The sequence below is a fragment of the Elephantulus edwardii genome, unplaced genomic scaffold (genome assembly GCF_000299155.1).
Source record: "Elephantulus edwardii isolate Elephantulus edwardi_28Jun2011 unplaced genomic scaffold, EleEdw1.0 scaffold00016, whole genome shotgun sequence".
In the NCBI taxonomy this organism is placed as follows: Eukaryota; Metazoa; Chordata; class Mammalia; order Macroscelidea; family Macroscelididae; genus Elephantulus; species Elephantulus edwardii.
The window spans coordinates 14,682,812-14,700,961 of record NW_006399766.1 but is presented as its reverse complement, the minus strand read 5'-3'; the positions used below and the strand labels follow the sequence as shown (position 1 = coordinate 14,700,961).

At 39.5% G+C, this 18,150-nt stretch overlaps 1 pseudogene; it reads right to left on the bottom strand.

Moving 5' to 3' along the window:
• Nucleotides 1–96: 96 nt before the first annotated feature.
• LOC102870875 lies at nucleotides 97–1,766 on the bottom strand (annotated as a pseudogene).
• Nucleotides 1,767–18,150: the final 16,384 nt, after the last annotated feature.

The following is an 18,150-nucleotide window of genomic DNA, read 5'->3' as shown; positions in this document are numbered from 1 at the left end:
AATTTTTTTTTCTCCACAATATTTTAGTTTTCCGATGTTTAGTTCTTTTTTTTTTTTCCGTGAAGCATGAGTTTTCTTTCATGGTCCGTGATCATTTTAAACAGTTGGAACTCCAGTAGCGCTGTTACCTGCTTTCTGGGCAGCCTCTGTAGCTTGGTGGACTTGTAGGACAACTTCATCAACCTTAGAACGAAGAGACTCTGGAGACTCCAGCATATGAAGAAGTTCTGAATTATCCATCTCCAGTAACATGCCAGTGATTGTACCAGCCAATGTAGGGTGCATGGCTTGAATAAGAGGAAACAGCCTTCCACCCAACATTTGCTTTTGCTCTTGACAAGGGGCAGATGCGAACATGGAAGGAGCCAAACACTCTTGACCTTGGACATGAACAGCAAGCTGCTGCATTGTGACTTGTGATTGTACAGTTAGATATTGCTGAGGATTGCGAACTCCCACAGTACATTCATCTTGGGGCATTGTGCCGACAGCCGGAGTAGCTGCAGCAACAGCAGCTACAGGACAGGGAACCATGGTCTGTGATGTGTTAGCATGACTCATGGAACTTGTAAAGAAGCTGGTCTCATGGTACTAAATGGTGGTCTAAGAGCAGCTGGGCAGATAGCGCCCGGCATATTTTGGAATGGATGAGGTCTGGCACCCTGAGCAGTCTAGCGAGGACTTGGTCTTAATAGAGCAGTTTGGCTAGGAGGGGAGTTCACAGCTCCGTTCTGAGTCTGTGGAATAGCTGCGATGAAGTCACCTGTAGGAGGTGCTGGCTGCTTGGGGTTGATCACGGGGTTGGGCACAGCTTCGACACTCGCCATTCTCTGCCTATACTGGTTAGAGAGGTGAGCCTGGCGCTCTTCTTTGCGCCGAGCTAAAGCTACATACAGTGGTTTTGTGGCCACAATTCTACCATTCTTTTCTGTAACTGCTTTAGTGGCTTCTTCAGGGGAGGAGAAACATACAAAGCTAAATCCTTTGTTGCGACCACCCACCATCATAACCTTTGCACTAGTGATTGTACCAAATGGAGAAAACTCTTTGCGGAGACATTAGTCTTCAATGCCATCATCAAGATTTTTCACATGTAAGTTAACACCCTATCTGGTGATCCTATCTTGCTTCCTCTGCTCAAATTTGCATTTAAGTTCTGTGTGTCGTTCCACTTTTTTCTAAGCTCGACCAACATAAATTTGTTTTCCATCAACAGCTTTCTGTGCATCTTCATGCCTCTCAAAGCTCACAAATCCAAAACCTTTGGACTTCCCACTTTCATCGGTCATTATGTTCACACTTAAGGCAGGTCCATTCTTGCCAAGGAGATCCTTAAGGCGCTCGTCATCATGTCTTCTCCAAAATTCTTGATGTAAACATTTGCAAAACTTAAAATGTCCAACATTTGGAAGTATCCTGTTCATTTTCTCAATAGCTCTCTCAGCTGATTCCTGTGTCTCAAAATGCACAATTCCATAATCACAAACCACGCTACATGAGAGGATATTACCAAATGCTGAAAATGTATCATACAGTGCTTTATTATCAGTGGATTTGTCCAAATTGTTAGTGAATAGGTTGCCCACTCCACTTTTAGGAAGCAGTGGATCACGCTGAGACCACATGATGCGTACTGGCTTGCCCTTTATAACATCAAAATTCATGGTGTCCAAAGCACCCTCTGCGTCCGCCAGCTGTTGGAAGTTCACATAGGCATAGCCCAAGGAATGACGGGTGATCATGTCCCTGCAGACCCGGATGCAGAGGATGGGCCTAGTCAGAGCGTTGCCTCCTTCACTTCCGGGTGTAGGTCTTCCATGTAGTGCGAGGCCCTGAGGCCTGGGCTTCATCTTGGCACAACTGCCAGCAGGGCCACAGGCCTCAACCCGGGTCAATCTGCTGTTGATGGGTGCTGAATACTGGCTGAGGAGCGAGGCCGGTAGTGTTTCAGGTCCCAACAGCGGGAAGACCTGGGTCTTTCTGTTCCTCCTTGGAGCTGCTTCAGGGCTGCAAGCGGGGTGAGTCGGTCTCAGCGGCTTCAACGGGTTATTTATAAAAGAGAAAGGGGCAAAAAGTTTCTGCGGGGGAGATGCGACTTTTTTCTAATTATTTTTTCTTTTTTAAAAGGCTTTTTAATTTTTTTTTTAAATAATAAATGTATGTTCCAGGCTGGATGCACTCTCTGCACTAACTGCAGGGGATAAGGAGACACCCCCTCCACCCCCCAAATACTCTTTGCAATGATGTAGCTCTTATTCTGGGCTTTTGTCTTATATACAATGCCTAATCATATATTCCTCTTAAAACAGTTCTTTCCTTAATATGTTCCAATGCAATGGTCATTATCTATCCACTCTTATTCTATTCTCCTCCCAACTCTTCATGTCACACCTGCTTTATAACAGTGGTGATATGCAGAATTTGTCATTTTGTGAGTGAGATATTTCACTCAGCATTGTGTGCTCCAGAGTCACCCATGTTGTGTAATGTTTTAAAAGTTCATTGTTTTTCAGTGCTGTGTAGTATTCCATTGTATCAATATATCATAGTTTTTCTATTCAACACTTTGTAGATGCGCGCTAGGGTTGTTTCCAGCTCTGCTTTTGTAAATAACATAGCAATAAACATGGGTGTGCATATATCTGTTTGGATGGCAGTTCTGGTGGTGACATTGCGGGGTCAAATGGTATTTCATTTCTAGCTTTTTGAGAAAACTCTAAACCACCTTCCATAGTGGTTGCACTATTTTACACTCCCACAACCCTAAATTAGGGTTCCATCTCTCTACAACTTCTCCACCTCTTAATGTTTGTTGCTCTGTTGAACATTGCTCTTGTTACGGGGGTGAGATGATATCTCATAGTTGTTTTGATTTGGATCTCTCAGAGAGCTAAGGATTTTGAACATTTCTTCATGTGTTTGTTTGCCACTTAAGTGTCTTCTTTGGTGAAGTATCTATTCATATCCTGTGTCCATTTTGTTGTTGGGTTGTTTACCATTTTCTTGTTGAGTTACTGGAGTAGTCTATATATTTTTGTAATGCTAAATATAAAGGAACTATGCTATAAAATATTTTCTACTTGCCAGAGTTTAGGGTCTTGAAGAAATTTCCTTGTTTGTTTGTTTGTCTGGGGTTTTATTCATACTAATTTACTTACAAAATTCTAATATATTTTTTCTTTCTAAAAAACTTTTCTACTAGTTTATTTACAAAATTCAATAACATTGTTTTCAAGAACAAATTCTTTCCAAAAAATTGTACAACCCTATGAATAATCCCCCTACTTCCTGTACGTCCTCATGACTCTGCTTCCTACCTCTCCCATCCCTCTTGGATCTTTATACTCATTCTACAATAATGGTTTTAGGCAATATTTATCCTTGTGAGACTAAGTTCATTCACTCAGCATAATGCTCTCCAGTCCCCCCCAAGTTAGGTAATAATTTACAAAATCATTGCTTCTGCGTGCTGCATAGTATTCCATTGTGTTAAGGAAGTTTTTTATATGGCCTTGGCCATGCATAAATAACTAAAAGACAATTCGTGTTGGGTGCCTTGTTTTTAAGATTTTAAATCTAGTGAATTCAACTCTCTCACCTTTAAAATTAACAAAACCAATGTTTTAGTCAACAAATACAGAAAATAAAATACATTTCTAACCTATATTTTAACCATTTCAATAACAGAGGCATTAAAACAAACAGAGGAGAATAAGATGAATGAGAGTGAGGAAAAGATAGACAAAGGAAAGAAAGGTGACTAGAATAAGGAAAAATGGAGAAAGAGGCCAAAGGACAGAGAAATGTTGCTACTGTTCTTATGTACATTGAGTCAATACAACTCACGGCAACCCTATGAACAATTGATATGGGCCTTGTCCTATTCTGTGCCATCCTCACCATCTCTGATATACTTGAGGCTAGTGTTATAGTCGCTGTGTCAATCTATCTAGTTTTTTTCCCTCACCCTCCATCTTCCCAAGCATGACGTCTTTTTGTGGTTTTTCCTAATAATATGCCCAAAGTATATGAGAGACGACATCCTCATTTTTGCCTCCAAGGAGCATCCTTGTTGCTCCTTTCTCCAAGACATATTTCTTTGTTCTTTTGGCAGGATAGTCAGCCCTCTTCTCCAGCACTACAATTTATGGGCATCAATTCTTCACTGGTCCTGAGTGCTGCATAGTATCCCACAGTGTAAATGTACTTAGTCATTGTCCTGGTTCTGGGAGCAAGAAATTGCAGAAGATGAGAGAAGTAGAAGTAGTTCATTTGAAATAGAAACCTATGTCTTGCTAAAAAAGAAATGCACAATTCGAAAAGGATAAAATTCATCCATGGTACCTTCTAAAGATTAAATCCATGTGTGCATCAAAAACTTTTTCCAACAGAGTGACAGGAAAGCTACAGACTGGGAACAAACATTTGGTAATACCATCTCAGACAAGAGTCTCATAACAAAAGTTAGTAGAATACTCCTGGGCCTCCACAAGAAAAAGACTGACAACCCAATTACAAAATGGGCAAAAGACATGGAAAGAATTTTCACAGAGGAAGATATTCAAATGACAAACAGACACATGAAGAAAGTCAACAAGAGAGATGCAAATCAAAACCACAATGAGGTCCAATCTCACTCTAGTAACAAACAGTGGCAAAGTGTAACAGGGCAGCAAGTAATAAATGTTGGAAAGGATGTGGCGAGACAGGAACTTTTTTTTTAAGATTTTAATGAAAGTTTATAAAGAACGTGACTTTCCATTCAGTCATTGTTGCACATTTTTCTCCCTGTCCCTCCTCCTCCCCAGTTCACTTTTTCCTTTGGAAAAAAAAGTTCTTTCACTGTTATACAGTCCCCCCTCCCCCAAACCACCACTTTACTATGCAACTCTTATTCTGGACTCTTGTCATGCCAATAATACCTAATCATATATTACTTTTATACAGTTCTCTCCCTCATCTGTTTCAATACCATGTACATTATTTATCCCTTCTTTTATGTTTTCCTCCATAACAGTGGAATTATGCAGTATTTGTAATTTTTTGACTGAGATATTTCACTCAGCATAATGTCCTCCAGGGTCACCCATTTTGTGTAATATTTCATGAGTTCTTTGTTTTTCAGTGCTGCATATTATTCCATTGTGTGAATATACCACAGCTTCTGTATCCATTCATTTGTTGATGGGCACTTGGGTTGTTTCCAACTCCTTGCTATTGTGAACAAAGCAGCAATAAACATGAGCGCGAGAAAGAATATACATTGTTGTTGGGATTGTAAAATGGTACACCATTCTGGAATGCAGTTTGACGCTTCCTCAAAAAGCTGAACATGGAAATTCCTTAAGACCCAGCTATTTCACTACTTGGAATATACCCTGAGAAAACAAAAACTGAGGCACAAGTGGATATTTGTACACCAGTGCTCATAGCAGCATTATTCACCGTCACAAGAACATAGAAACAGCCCAAATGTCCAACCACAAATGAATGGATCGAGACATTATGGTACATTCACACAATGGAATTCTATGCAGCACACAGGAGCAATGATTTTGTAAATATTACCTAACATGGGAGGGACTGAAGAGCATTATGCTGAGTGAACTAATTCAGTCTCACAAGGATAAATATTGTATAAAACTATTCTTGTAAAATGAGTATAACGATCCAAGAGGGGTGGGAGAGGTTGGAAGCAGAGGGATGAGGATGTGCAGGGGGATGGGTGGGGATAATCATGGAGTTATACAATTTGAAGGGTGGAGGGGTGAGGGCAATTGGAAGAATTTGTTCTTCAAAACAATGTGTTTGAATTTTGTAAATGAACTAGTAGGGGGGAAAAGAAATCAAATGATGTATTACATTGGGAAAATTTGCTGCCAAGGACCTCTTTAAAGTGCTAAAGAACAAGGATGTCCTTGTAAAGACCAAGGTGCAGTTGATGCAAACCACTGTATTTTTAATTGCTTCTTATGCATCTGAAAGTTGAACACTAAAGAAAGATGACAGAAGAAGAACTGATGCCTTTGAATTGTGGTGTTAGCAAAGAGTATGGCTTTATCCCATAGACTACCAAAAGAACAAATATGTCTTAGAAGTTCATCCAGAATGCTTTTTAAGCACATCTCCTTACCAGTAGGTCACAAAAGTGCCCATTAACTATCAAATTCCTGACCATTCACAGGCCTTTGATTCTTATCCATAGTCATCAGCACTCTCAACTAATTGACAGTAAGATGAAAATGTTTTCTGCTTTAATTTTTTTGCTCTGTTGGCCTAGTGGATAGAAAGTTATGCTACCTAGCCAAAGGTGGGTGATTTTAATCTGCAGCCCTCAGGCCTGCTTTTGTTTTTTGTCAAACATTCTTCTAAGTGGTATAGCACTACTCTGTCCATTAGCTGTACAGAGGTTGCTCATGGTTGCTGTGATGCTAAACACTGTGACACTAATGTGTCAAATGTGATAATGGTCACTCATGGTGGACGGTGTTTGGTGGAGCTTCCTGATTAAAACAAGCTTGGAAGCAGGAGTGGCATCCACTTCCGAAATAGCTTGCCTCCATAAAGAAATGCTATGAACTTGGAGATACGATGGAAGTTATACAAGTGTTCAGGTCTTTCGTTCATAGGGTCGCTATGAGTTGTCTATGACTTGACAGCACTCAACAACCACCACCACCACCTTTACTTTTAGTGATTTGATTAGTATTGAATGATGCCTCTAAGTTTTGACTTTATGTATTTCCTCTGGCATGAGGAAGCCTTTTAAACATATTTATCCCTTGAGGATCTGATAATGGTCACATTGATCTATAGTATCTTTGTACACAGTTAAGGTTTTATTAATTTATTTCTGATGTTCTTAGCATTTTACTCTTCACTCAGTTTTAAAAGCAGTTTACACTTTTTATATTTATCTTGTTTCTTTGACCAGTCTTTCCTTTGTAATATTTTCTGCTTTGCCAGCACCTATTTGTAATCCCCATGTTGCTGTGGTTAAGTGTTATCCAGTGGTTTTAGCCTCATAAATATACTATGTATAATAGAATGAAGCAAAACTTGCCAGTCTTACAGTGTCTCATAAGCTGCTTATCCAATCTCATAAGCATTGTAATATTTGAGTCCACTGTTGCAGTTACTGTGTCAACCTTATCTCATTAAGAACCTTTCTCTTTCTTGATGTCATTCTAAGCATTATGTCCTTCTCCAATGATTTGTCTCTTCTGATAACCTGTTCAAAGAAAATGAAATTAAGTCTGCCATTCTTGCCTCTAAAGACAATTTGTTATACGTCTTTCAAGACACATTTGTCCATTCTTTTGACAATCCATGGCATATTCAGCTACTACTGATCCTTCTTCTTTGTTTCCAACTTTCACATTCCAATCACCCACAATTATCAATACATCTTAATCGCATATTGGATCAATTTTAGACTGCAAAAGTATGTTTAAAAATTCGATTTTTCTAACTTTGGCATTAATGGTTGGTTTATAAACTTGAATAATAGTTGCATTAACTGGTCTTCCTTCTGGGCATATGGATGTCACAAACAGGGTGTACTTCAGTATATATCTAAAAATGTTCTTTTTTAAAACAATAAATGTTATTCTTTAATATGTCATTCTCAGCATTGGACCAGATGACTGATTGTCTGATACAAAATGGTCAATACCAGCACATTTGAAATTTCAGTTTAGTCATTGTTGACTCGACAGCACCAAGAACAATACCATACCTGGACTATGTATCCTGATGCTTTCCATATTATTTTTTACCACTTCCAGTTTTCCTGTATTTATTCTTCATACATTCCATATTCCAATTACTAATGGATGTTTTTCACTGTCTCTTCATTTTTAATTGTGTTATATCAGCAAATGGAGGCCCTTTAGTGCGTGAAAGCTTTACTCCATCCATATCATTTAAGCTAGATTCTAAACGCCTTTGGTGGTAAGGAGTAATAAGGAGCTGTGCTGCCAGCTTAAAGGCACATAGTTCGAATCCACCAGCTGATCCATGAGTGAAATATAGGCAATCTCCTTCCATGCACTTAAAGTGCCTCTAAAAACCTGCTGTAGAAGTCAGGTAAGAGTTAATTCTAACTCGATGGTACACAACAATGACAAATACTTTGAGAAAGCAACTCTTCCTCAATCCTATTTTGAATGCCTTACAATCTGAGGGGCTCTTTTCCAGCACTATGACAGTTATTGAATGTCCCATCATTATTCAGAAGTTTCCCGCTTCTTCTGATTAATTTTTTTTAGCAGTAGATCTCCAGGCCCTTCTTTACTGTTTGTTTTAGTCTGGAAGCTCTACTGAAATCAGTTCCATTATGGGGGATCTTGTTGGTATTTGAAATACTGGTGGAATAGTTTTCAGTATCATAGCAACATGAAAGCCACTGCAGTATGAAAAACTGACAGAAAACGGATGGTTGATCACATAGTTCAATTAAAGAATCTGTTCCTACTAGTTCTTTTGGAATTTCTTTAAACATTCAACAAAGAATACAAAACACTAATTTTAGTCTCCTTATATTTACAACCCCAGGTGAATGTAAGTATTTAAGTGTTTTCTCCATTGTTTTATTATGATTTGTTCATCAAGCCTTCAGTTCTGATATTGATAAATTTTTTGTTTTGCTTTTTAAAAAATTAAATTACTTTACTCATGTTTTTATTGTTGTTATATGCCGTCGAGTTGCTTGTGACTCATAGTGACCCTATGTACAACAGCCCTAAACCCTGCTCTATCCTGTGCCAATCTTACTGCCTCCAACACGCCCATCCCCATTACCCCAGTCACTGAATCAATCCATCTCATTGAGGGTCATCCTCTCCTGCGCTGTCCCTCCACTCTCCCAAGCATGACGTCTCTCTCCACAGACTGGTCCTTCCTTGTAACATGTCTAAATATGTCAGATGAAGCCTCAGAATCCTTGCCTCCAAGGAGCATCCCAGTTTAACCCTCTCCAGGATGAACCTTTTCGTTCTCTTAGTAGTCTATGTTATATTCAATACTCTTCTCCAGCACCAAAGCTCAAAGGCATCAATTATACCTTTATCGTTCCTAGTCATTGTCCAGCTCTCTGATGCATAACAAGTAATGGCAAATCTGCGCACCTAGTCTCCAGACTGACATCATTGCTCCTCAGCAACTTGGAGAGGTCTCTGACAGCAGACTTTCCCTATGCAATTAGTCTTTTAATTTCCTGGCTGCTGGTACCAAGAGTGTTGCTTGTAGAGCTAAGCAAACTGAAGCTGTCAACAATCTCAATCTCGTCACCATCCATACATGCTGCCAATTGGCCTAGTGGTGAGAATCTTTGTTTCCTTGATGTTGAGGTTCAATCCGTATTGAAGGCTGCAGTTCTTGACCATCTGCAGCAAGCACCTCAGGTCCTCCGCAGTTTTAGCAAGCAGGGTTGTGTCATCTGCATAATGCAGATTGTTGATGAGTCTACCTCCGATCCTGATGCCACACTTCTCATAGAGCCCAGCCTCCTGGATAATTTGTTCTACATATAGATTGCAAAGGTATGGAGACAGGATACAGCCCTGGCACACACCCTTCCCAATTTTGAACGATGCAGTGTTTCCTTGTTCTGGCAATTGCCTCCTGGTCCAGGTATACATTTCGCATAAGCACAATCAAGTGTTCTGGGATTCCCATTCTTCTCAAAGTCATATAGGCCATCATCAAGGGTTACTCATGTACATTTTTTTTTTTGCTCCCTCTCTCCACCCACCAAACTCTGCGACGCCATGGCACCCTCAACCTTTCCTGCCCCCTCCCTTTCCCTCTTTGTATATCCACACATCTCATGGGTTATCCTTCTGTTTTTCAATAATGGTCTTATACAGTATTTGATCTTATGCACCTAGTTCTTATACCTAGTTCACTCAAATTAATGCTCTCTAGCCTCCTTCATGTTATATAGTATTTTTCAAAATCATTGGTCCTGAGTGTTGCATAGTATTCCATGGTGTAAATGTACACCAGTTTCTCAATCCAGTAACTTGTTGATGGACATCTGGGCTGTTTTTATGTTCTTTTCTAGTGTGAATAATGCTGCTATGAATATCAGTGTACAAATCTCCATTTGTATCTCAGTTCTGTTTTCTTTAGGATATATATTCCTAGCAGTGGAAAAGCTGGAACTCATGGAATCTCTGTGTCCAGGTTTTTGAAAAAATCCCAAACTGCCTTTCAGTTTAGTTGTACTACTTTACAATACCACCAACAATGTATGAGTTCCAATCTCTCCACACCCTCTCCAATATTTATTGGTTGCTGTCCTGTTAAACTTTGCCAAGGCTACTGGGGTGAGATGGTATTTTGTTATAGTTTTGACTTGCATCTCTCTTATTGCCAATGGTTTTAAATATTTCTTCATGTGTCTGTTGGCCATCCGAATGTATTCCTCTATTAAAGGACTTTCCATATCTTTTGTCTATTTCGTAGTTTGGTTATCAGTCTTTTTAAAATTTTTTTTTTATGGAGGCCCTATAGTATTTTGTAAATTTTTGTTAGGAGACCCTTGTCTGAGATGTTAATGCTAATTATTTTTTTCCCAGTCAGGTGGTTTTCTTTTCATCCTATCAGAAAAGGTTTTTGATGCACAATCTTTAAAAGGTCCCATTCCTCAATGTTATTCTCTCCTGTTTGGGGACTTCTTGCTGTATGCCAGCGTCTTTATACCATAGGCTTTGCAGAAAGCAAAGAGTACCAAAGGAATGTCTATCTGATTCATTGACTATGAAGAGGCATTTGACTGTATGGATCACAACAAATTGTGGTTAACTTTGTGAAGAATGGGGATCCTAGAGCACTTGATTGTGCTTATGAGAAACCTAATACTTGGACCAGGAAGCAGTGCTCAGAACAGAGCAAGGAAACACTGCATGGTTCAAAATGCAGGAAGGGATGTGTCCTGTCTCCATACCTTTTCAATCTATATGCAGAACAGATCATTTAGGAGGCTGGGCTTTATGAAGAGGAATGTGGCATCAGGATTGGAGGAAGACTCATCAACAACCTACGTTATGCAGATGATACAACCTTGGTTGCTGAAACGGAGGTGGACCTGAAGCGCTTGCTGCGGCAGGTCAAGGACTGTAGTCTTCAATATAGACTGAAGCTCAACATCAAGAAGACAAAGATTCTCACCATTGGGCCAATTGTCAGCACCATGATAGATGGAGAAAAGATTGAGGTTGTTAACAGTAACAGCTTGCTCAGCTCCACAATCAACAAACACCCTTGGTACCAGAAGTCAGGAAAGTAAAAGAGGAATTACATTAGGTAAATCTGCTGTCAGGGACCTTTCCAGAGTACTGAGAAGTAACAATGTCAATCTAGACACTAAGTTGTGCCTGATCCAGTCCATGGTCTTTGGAATTACTTGCTATGCATCAGAGAGCTAGACAATGACTTAGGATGACATTACAAGAATTGATGCATTTGAGTTATGGTGCTGGAGAAGAATCTTGAACACACCATGGACTGCCAATAAAACAAATAGGTCTGTCTTGGAGAGAGTGAAACCAAGTTCCTCCTTGGAAGCTAGGATTTTGAAGCTCCATCTTACATACTTTGGACACATGGCCAGGAGGTACTGATCCTTGGAGAAGGACATCATGCACAGAAGGGTAGAGGGACAACACAGGAGAGGAAGATCTTGGTTGAGATAGATTGATATAGCAACTGGGGCAATGAGGGTAGGTGTGTCAGAGTCAGTGAGATTGGCTTAGGACAGGGCAGCCTTCAGAGCTAGAGTACATAGGGTTGCTATGAATCGCGGGTTGTACATAACAACAAGAAGGTGTTCTAAGCTTTGTCTCATCTTGTCCATATTAACGGTTATGGTTTGGGGCCTTACCCTTGTCTCTGATCCACCTTGAATTGATTTTTGTGTATGGTGTGAGATGTGGATCGTGCTTCAGCTTTCTACAGGTTGCAGTCCAGTTTCACCAGCACTGTTTGTTGAAGAGCTTGTCATTTCCTCATTTGATAGGTCTTGTTTCCTTGTCAACTATCAGTTAATTTCTGGGTTCTCAATTCTGTTCCATTGGTCTATGTGCCTGTCATTGTACCAGTTCCATGCTGTCTTGGTTATTACAGCTGTATAGTAGGTTTTGAGGTCAGGGAGTGCTAAGTTTCCCACTTTATTTTTGTTTTTCAGAAGTGCTTTGCTTACTTGGGGTCTCCTTCCTTTCAAAATGAACTTACCTATTGCCTTTTCTATGTCCTTTAAAAATTAATTTCGTATCTGTATTGCGATTGTGTCTGGTGGCCTAGTGGTAAGAATCTGTGCTGCAATCCCAAAGATACATGGTACAAATCCCCCGCTGCTCTGTGAGAGAAGGATAGACAATCTCCTCCTGTGAAATTACTACCTCTGAAAACCCACTGGAGGGTCAACTGTGGGTTGATTCATACTCGATAGTACACAGCAACAACATCTGTATCTGGGATTGTGTTGAACATGTAGATTGCTTTTGGTAGGGCTGTAATTTTCAGTATATTGAGTCTTCTTGTCCATTAACAAGCCACACTTTTTTTCCCATGTAGTTAGGACTTTTATTATTCTCAATATTTGTGGGGTTTTTTAAATTGGTTTGCTCACAAAGCTCGGTATACATTGCATTTCATACTATTCTTCATTCACACTGTGTTTTATACAATCATTTCCATGATTATGTTTTATAAAATTATTCATCATTGGACCCTGCCCATCATTACTCTGTCTTCTTGTCTGCATCCTTCCCCTTTCCTTGCCCCCTTTTCCTAATGGTTATCCTTCTATTTTTATAATAATGGTCTTATGCAGTATTTTTCCTTATAAGAATGTCAGTTCACTCAGCATAATGCTCTCCAGTCTCTCCCAAGTTAAATACTATTTTTTGAAAATCATTATTTCTGTGTGCTGCATAGTATTCCATTGTGTGGATGTGCAACAAAAATCTCAATCCATTTGGTTGTGGCTGGACATTTGGGCTGTTTTCAGGTTCTTGCAATGGTGCTATGAACACACTGGTGTAAAAAAATCTCTGTTTGTGTCTCAGTTCCGATTGTCTTGGGGTATATTCCTTGTAGCAGAATAGCTGGGTCACACAGTTTCTATGTTCAACTTTTGAGGAAATGTCATACTGTCTTCCAGAGTGGTTGCATCATTTACCAATAGTGTATGAGAGTTCTCACCTCTCCACATGCTCACTAATATTTATTGCTTGCTGCCCTACTAAACTGTTGTTTCTGTTATGTGCCGTCGAGTCGCTTGTGACTCATAGCGACCCTAGTCTATCTTTTATTTTCATAAGAATTTGTCCTCTCACTTGGCCAAGGGTGGCCTACATCAGGTCCTCATGGCTGACAGGACTGACAGGCCCCAGCTCCAAGCTGGAAACAAAGGAGGATGCTTCAATGATTTAGATCCTCCCAGAACAGCTGTGGGTGAGCATTAACATTACTGGTCCCAACTCTTCTCACTATTTCTTAGTTGTTGGAATTGATGGAAAACCTCATAAGCAGTTCCTTACTTCACCTCTGCCTTGCATGCAGACTTCCGAGTTGTAAAACAACCCAGTTGTAGATGGAATTTGGTCCAGGACTTAAGAACAATAAATGACATAGTTGAGCCTCTGCATCTTGTGGTTTCTAACCTTTATACTATAATAGACAAAGTGCTAGTCAATAGGCCTTTTAATTGTAAGAACTACCTTCCCTCTGTAACTTGATTTGTGCCACTATTAGAGCCTTTACTTGGAATATTAATGCTTTTTAATTTTTGACTCATGTACTTTTGTTAGTTAAATTTGTGTCTTCTAGGCTGCAACACTTCCACGATACATCTTTAAGGATATGAACATGTATGGCTAAGCACAATTGATAACAGTGCATCTAAATTCCAAAATCAATCTCCATAATAGTCTATGTGTTTCCTATTGCCAAAGGGGCCCTTTAGAGTAGTGAGAGAAGATCTTCGCCCTGAAACCTACAGCGTCCCTTTTCAGCAGGAAGTAGCTAAGAGAATACGCCGTCCCCTTTTCCTTATGAATCAGGGTGAAGTCTCTCTCAGGGAGGAGTGATAGGGAATGGCAAAGGACACACTGACAAAGGAGATTAATCAGAACTGGCTTTGACAAGCACTGTGGCAATTGGACAATTAAAACAGACATTCGGGGCGGGGGAAGAAGAACAAACTGGGGAGGATGGTAGAGAAAATAGTGCAACAATGAATGAATGAAAACCCAAAATCTCTGTAAATGTTTATTAAAATTAATAAAATTTAATAATTAAGAAAAAGAATTTGTCCTCTCATTATGCTGAGTGAAATATCTCAGTCACAAAAAGAAAAATACTGCATAGTACCACTGTTGTAAAACAAGACTGACATCAGGCTTAGGGGGAGACTGAGGAAGCTGGGAAAAATAATATTTACTGCACTGAAATAGATGAGGGATGAAACTGTTTAAAAGGGATATGCGATTAGGTATTATTTTCATGACAGGAGTCAGGAATGAAGGCTGTATAGTGGGATGGACCTGGGGGGAGAGATTGTATAACAATGAAAGAATTTTTCTTTTACTTTTCAAAGAGATAGGTGTACTGGGGAGGGGGCAGGGAGAAAAGTGTAACAATGAGTGAATGGAAAACTGAAGTCTCTGTAAATTTTCATTAAAAATAATAATTAAAAAATCATAAGAAGGGAAAAAAGAAGAAAACTACACTTAATCATGTTTATTAATCTAGGACAAGATAATGGCCATTTTTATTCTATTGTCAACCATCCCATAAACGTTCTATCTGTATTATTCTAGCAAGGATGTTAGAAAGGCTATGTTTAAAAGAAAAATAATTTGTCCTCTTTAAGTGTTATTGGCTGCTGTTCAGTGTAGTTACGTTCAGTGGGCTGTGACCTATGGAGACGTTTTGTATAGCAGAACAAAACATCTTACAGCCCTGTACCGTCCTCAGAATCATTGCTATGTTTAGACTCATTGGTGCAGTCACGGTGCCTATCCATCTCATTGAGGGTTGCCCTCCTTTTGATGACTTTGTACTGTTGTTGTCAGGTACTGTTTAGTCAACTATGACTTGTAGTGACCCTATGAACAAAATATCTGAGATGTGCTCTACCCTGCTCCGTCCTCCCCATCTCTGACATGCTCAAACCCATTGTTACAGTCACTGTGGCAATCCAGCTTGTTGAGGGACTTCTTCTCATTCTCTGGCCCTCCATCTTTCACAGGATGATGTCTTTACCCAAGGAATGACCCTTTGTGAGAAGATGCCCAAGGTGTGTAAGATGAAGTTGCTCTATCTCGGCCTTTTAAGGATCACACTGGCTAGCATTTCCTTCAAGATAGATGTGTATGTTCTTTTGATACTCCATGGTATATCCAGTACTTTTCTCTAACACCACAACTCAAAATTGTCCAACTTTCAAATGCATAGAAAGCAATTGAAAAGACTATGACTTGGGTCAACCATAGCCTCGTCTTTAAACTGGCCTACTTTTTCTTCAGCACTTCGGAAATTTCTTTGACAGAAGATTTTCCCAAGGCAGCATGTATTTCCATTTCTTGACTGGTGTTACCATAGGTGTTGGTTGTGGATTCAAGTAAAATAAAATTGCTGGTAACATCAGTCTTTTCTCTATCATGATGCTGTCTATTGGTGTAGTGGTGAACATTTTCATTGTCTTGATGTTGAGATGTAATCTATATTGAAGACTAGTTTTTCAGTTCTGCAGGAACTACTTCAAGTCCTCTTCAGTTTTTGCAAGCCAGCTTGTGTTTTCTGCATACTGTAGGTTGTTGATAGGTCTTTTTCCAATCTTGATACCACATTCTTCTTCATTGAATCCAGCTTTTCAAATTATTTTCCCTTCATATAGACTGAATAAGTATCCAGAAAAGATACAACCCTGAGACACACCTTTCCTGATTGTAAACCACATAATATTCCCTTGTTCTGACATCTGCTTTTTGGTCTATCTGCAGTTTTCATATGATCACAGGTAAGTGTTGTGGGATTCCCATTCTTTTCAGTCTTAGCCACAATCTGTTATGATCCACACACCCACATGCCTCTCCATATTTGATAAAACAGAAGAAAATATCTTTCTGCTATTCTCTGCTTTCAGCCAATATGTATCTGACATTAGGGATATGAGCTTTTCTAAATCCAGCTTGAATTTCTGGCACTTCATTGTCAATGTACGGTTCCAGCTAGTTTTGAACAATCATTAGCAATATTTTACTTGCATATTATATCATGTTTTGGATAATTTACACATTTATGTTGGTTCAACATTTTTTTAAAAAAAACAGGAATAAATATTGATCTCCAGTCAGTTGACCAGGTAGCTGTCTTCCAAATTTGTTGGCAGAGACTGGTGAATATGTTGAGAGTTCTATCTGTTTCCTGAAACACTTCAATTGGTATTCCATCAATTTTTGGAGACATATGTTTTGTTAATGTTTTCAGTACCGCTTCGATATCTTTCTTTGTACTACTGGTCCTTAATCATATGTTATTTACTGCTATGCCTCCATGTTGATTAATTCTCCTTGGTACAGTGATTCTGTGTATTTTTTCCATTTTCTTCTGACATGCCTTGCATCGTTCAAGATTTTGCCCGTAGAATCTTGCAATTCAAGGCTTGATGTACTCCATCCCTAGCTACACTCCTGTTATCACAAAGTGGTTTTTTGAGTATTTGTCCTTCTGTGTATGAGTTATTTCACTCAACATAATGCACTCTGGACTCTCCCTTGTTGTGTTGCACTTTACAAGAACTTCGTTGTTCTGTCCATTCATTTGTTGATGGACATTTGAGTTGTTTCCATTATCTTGTTATTGTGAATAGGTGTACATATCTCTGTTTGTGTCTCAGTTCTGATTTTCTTGGTGTAGATTCTGAGCAGCAGAATGGCTGGGTCATATGGGATTTCTATGTTCAGCTTTTTGAGGAAACACCAAACTGCCTCCCATAATGGTTGTACCATTTTACAATCCCAGCAACAGTGCATGAGAGTTCTAATCTCTCCACATCCTCTCCACCATATATGGCTTTAATCTTTGTTACTGCTTCTGGGGTGAGATGGTACCTCATTGTTGTTTCTATTCGTATCTCCTTGATTGCTAGTGAGTTTGAACATTTCTTTATGTGTTTATTGACCATTTGAATGTTCTTCCTTTATGAAGAGTCTTTTTGTGTCTTTTGCCCATTTTTTAATTGCATTATCAGTCTTTTCATTGCAGATACTCCGTTGTTGTTGTTAGGTGCTGTCAAGTCGAGTACAGCTCAGAGTGACCCTATGAAGAACAGATCTGAACTCTGACCTATCCTGTGCCATCCTCATCATTTTTGACATGCTAGAGTCCATTGCTGCAGGCACTGACCTTTCCAAGCATAGCCTTTCTGAGCAACATGTCCAAAATATGTAGTATTCTGAGAACTTTAGTTATGATACCCTTGTCTGAAAGGTCATTGCCAATTTCCCCCCATCTAGACGCTTTCTTCTCACCTTATTGGAAAAGGATTTTTATTCCTACAGGGATTTAGTTTTTACAAGGTCCCATTCATTGATTTTATCCTCTCCTGGTCCTGCTTTGTTGTTGTTGTTATATTTCAATCTAATTTATGCTGTAGGCTAGGGCCTCTGAGTTTATTCCCATTTTGTCTCTCATGACATTTTTTGGTTTTTGGTTTACCCCCACGTCTCTGATCTACTTTTAGTTGGTTGTTGTGTATGGTGTGAGATGTGGATCCTGTTTTAGTTTTCTTCAGGTAGGTATCCAGATCATTATACTTTAACACCTTCAAGAGGTCCTAGACAGTAGATCTTTCTCAATGTAACATGCCTTCTGAATTCTTGACTTCTGTTACCATGGATGTTGATTGTGTATCGAAGTACCCATCAGAGCAAACTATAACCAAGTATGCATGCACATATACAAAATATAAAAGAAGCAGCAACACACAGGTCACCTCTAAATACAACAAAGTGACATGTTTTGTACCCATGAAGGTGGTTGTCGTTGTTGTTGTTATGTGCCGTCGAGTCGCCTGCGACTCATAGCGACCCTATGTACAACAGCCCTAAACTCCGCTCTGTCCTGTGCCAATCGCAC